Here is a 4161-nt window from a genome sequence, read left to right on the forward strand (position 1 = left end):
CCCCTCTACTTCCTTTACCCATAAGGTAATGTCATCGGCATATATAGTGTGGTTAAGGCCCTCAATTTCTTCTAGTTTCGCTGGTAATCCGAATAATGCCAGATTAAACAGCAACGGTGATATCACTGACCCCTGTGGTGTGCCGGCGCTACCAATCTCAATCTCTTCCGAGACGAGGTCTCCCACGGTGATCTTTGCCTTTCTGCCGGTTAGGAAGTCTCGAACATAATTGTATGTTCTCCTTCCCAATCCTAGCTCTTCAAGGCTGCTGAGTATTGTCTGATGTGTTACACTGTCAAATGCTTTCTTTAAGTCTAAGCCGAGGATGGCTCTAGTGAATCTGCCTGGGTTGTCTATGATTTGGTGTTTAAGCTGGAGCATCGCATCCTGCGTGGAAAGATTCCTTCTGAAACCCAGCATCGTGGAGGGAAATAGGTCCCTGTCCTCGAGATAGTTAGTTAGTCTCGCTAGGACTGCATGCTCCATCAGCTTTCCAACGCAAGATGTGAGAGATATAGGTCTCAGATTCTCCAGCTGTAAGCGCCTGCCTGGTTTAGGTATTAAGATGACGTGTGCCGTCTTCCATTGTTGTGGTATTTTGCCGGTTTTCCAGCATTCATTGATATATTCTGTCAATTTTGTTATAGACTCATCATCTAGGTTCCTGAGTATCTTATTTGTGATTCCGTCTGGTCCGGGTGCTGATTTAGTATTAAGTTTTTGCGAGGCTGCCCTTACTTCTGCTTCACTAATTTCCCTGTCAAGTTCGTTGTTTGCTACTCCTGTGTAGTCTGGGTGTATAACCGGTCTAGCCTGGGAGATATATTTCTCTTTAATCTCCTGTAGAAAGTCTTTTTCTGAACCTCCATAGGCATGAATTACCTTGTTAATATTTTGCTTGCATACCGCCTTAGTTTCCTCTGGGTGTAGCAGGTACCTGAGAAGGTTCCATGTCTTTGCTAGCCCTAATTGATTGTCCATGTTACTACATGTCTCCTCCCATTGCTGCTTACATAGCTGTTGTGCATGCTGCTCTATGTCTCTGTTTAATCTGGCTATCCTCCTTCTGATTGCCCGGTTGTGTCTCTGACTCCTCCATCTCCTTTGCAACCCTTCCTTAGCCTCCCACATGTGCAGGAGCCTACTGTCTATGACTTCTAAGTGTGCTTCTTGTGGAACTATTTGTGTAGCCGCGGTTACGTCTTTCGTTAACTGTTCAGTCCAATCTGCGATGTTTTTAATTTCCCCGCTAGTATTCTGTCTAATGTTCCGGAATTTATCCCAGTCGACAATTTTGAGCTTCTTGCCTTTGTGTTTGCGCGGTCCTGCCCTGACTGTTATTTCTATTATACTGTGGTCGCTACCCAGATCTTGCTGTGTATTTATCCACTGCGTGTCGCTTATGTTTTTTGTGAAAGTAAGGTCTGGCGTAGTGTCGACGCAAACACTGTTTCCTCTCCTGGTAGGAGTTGAAGGATCGGTTACGAGGGTTAGGCCCTCCTGTTGCGCGTCTAGCCAGAGGTTTCTGCCTTTGGGACTCTCGAATTTATAGCCCCAGGCCACGTGTTGAGCATTAAAATCTCCTCCGATTACCACCGCACGATTACCCGCTATGGCGAGCGTTTTACGAAATAGTGTTCGGAATTTATGTTTTTTACACCGCGGGTTACTGTAAACGTTGAGGATAAAAAGGCTATCTGTTAATTTCCGTGTAGGTATAATCTCTATTAAGATATTGTCAATATCCCTTATTTCCATATCGTGTTGCACGACCGTAAGGTTTCGCTTTACAAGAGTGGTTATGGCCTTCGTCTCTCCTTCGGCACCACTAAATGGTTTGTAGCCTGATAATTTTGCTCTTCCGTGTGTTTCTTGTATCATTATGATATCTGGGCTTTCTTTGTTAATCAGATGCTGCTGTAGATTGAATCTTTTTCTGCGGTATCCCCTACAATTCCATTGCCAGATCCTGTATATATCGCGTCTATCCATGGCGGCATTACAGTTTTCCTGCTCCCTCGGTTAGTACCGGGGGTTTGATGTAGGGCTTGCCTGTAGTTTTGATGGGACCACCCCCACTGGATTGTGGTCCCCACGCCGCTATTCTTGTTTCTATATCCGCGATGCGGGTCACTATCGAATTAAGCTGCTGCTGTATTTGTTGCATGATTCTTGCGCCCATTTCCTCTATTTTTGCCTCGATTCTTTGCTCGACTTCTTCCTGACGCTCTGGAAGTGCACTAACCGGTTTGGTCTTTTTCTCACTGTTTCCCACTGTATCTTCCGTCGCTTTACGTTTAGCCGGAGTAGCTACATCCTCCTCCATATCTATTTCTCTTTCCTCCGCTACAACTTGTGTCACTTCTCGGTTTTCTGCCATTCCTTTCCTAATTCTGTTATTCTCCTCTTTGAGCTTAGAAATTTTTTTCCCACATCTACGCCTTGTTAGTACGAGATGATGGCTGGTACTAGGGGGAACCCACGCGTGCGTTGTTCTGAGTGCGAGCGTTCCTACGCGCTAGAAGAAACGCGGTTTAAGTCAGCACGCGAAGCGAATGGTGCAGATTTTATCTGTAGGATGTGTGTGCTAGGGTCGCGGCTAGACCGCCTAGAGCAAGACAAGGATAAGTTAGCTAAGCGGGTTGGAAAGCTAGAAAAGGAACTTGAAATCGAGCAGAAGCAGAGGAAGGAGGCAGAAGAAAAGCTAGCTAACGCAGAAATCCAGCTGAGCGCCACCATTCTGCAAAGCAATGATGAACGCATCGAGGCGAGCACCGCGAACGGAGCTGGCTCCGATGCGAGTGCAGAGACAGCCGAACCCGCCACGCCGGGAAGCAGTGGCGGAAACGTCAGTGATAATCACGAAGGGGATACCACTGACGCGGCCGGGGAAGAAAACAAATCCAAGGGCAAGGATAAGAAAGGAGGGGAGGGCATTGTGACTTCGGGGGCAGCTTTCGGCGATGAGGGGAAAGGAAAGCGTCGAGTTGTCTTTGTTGGGGATTCCAACATGCGTAAAGTAGAACCGGCGATAGCAGAGAGGGTAGGGGCAGACGAACGAGTCCAGGTTAGCGCGCTTCCCGGAAAGCCGATTAGAGAGGTGATAGCGAAGGCCAAGGAACGCATGTGGGACACAATGGAGGAGAGACACCTAGTGGTGATAATGGGCGGAGTGATTGACGTACTGAACGGACGAGGAGCAGGAATCACAAAGCAAATAGCCAAAGGGGTCACCGACCTGCGGAATGTTTCAAAAGAAGTACAAATCGCGGTGTGCACGGTGCCAGAGGTTGAAAGGCAGGGTTATAAAATTGAAAGGGCAGTTCTTGCAGTAAACAGGGACATTTGGACTCTAGCTAAAGCAATGAATTTTACGGTCATTGACATCAACCGAGAAGTGCACCGAGCAGGCCGCGAAGGCGCTTTTGTGCGTGACGGGATACATTTTAGTGAAAGCGTAGCAACACCGGTCGGAAGTCGATTCGCGGCACGAGCTGTAGCTTTTTTAGGCGGGCCCCAGGCAATCAGGAAGCAGGATTGAGTATTGAACATAGCGAAACACCAGTAAAGGGCAGAATTAGGCGACCAGGAGTCAGGAAAAGACGCAGAAAGGATAAGAATAGAGAAGGTAAAATTTGCTACATTAACATGCAGGGTGGTCGTAAGCAGGAAAAATGGCTGGAAATTCAAACGCAACTGAATGATGAAGCGATTAGCGTGTACGCCTTGACAGAAACGCATCTACGAGATTTGGAGCAACCGCCTGTTATTGACAACTTTGTATGGGAAGGGTGCAACAGAATGACCGGGTCAAGGAAAGGCGGAGGCGTAGGCGTACTAATTAGGCGAGGTCTGAAGTGGCGAAGGGTAAACGAGACATGTAAAGAGCATTTATGGATTAGTGGTACATGGCAAGGTAAAAAGACGTGGCTGGGAGTAGCTTACTTATAGACAGGTAGTGATAGCAGGGAAAAAAATAAGGAATTGGTCGATTGCATTAGAAGCGATATTAATGAGTTCAGTAACTCGGGCCAGGTGATATTAGTGGGAGATATGAACGCGCACATGGACGATTTAGACGGATATACTGATTACAACGGCTCTCTAGTGCTGGATTTGTGTGATGAACAGAACCTTATAGTAGTTAACAGGGAGAATAAG

The sequence above is a fragment of the Dermacentor silvarum genome, chromosome 10, assembly GCF_013339745.2.
Source record: "Dermacentor silvarum isolate Dsil-2018 chromosome 10, BIME_Dsil_1.4, whole genome shotgun sequence".
Lineage (NCBI taxonomy): Eukaryota > Metazoa > Arthropoda > Arachnida > Ixodida > Ixodidae > Dermacentor > Dermacentor silvarum.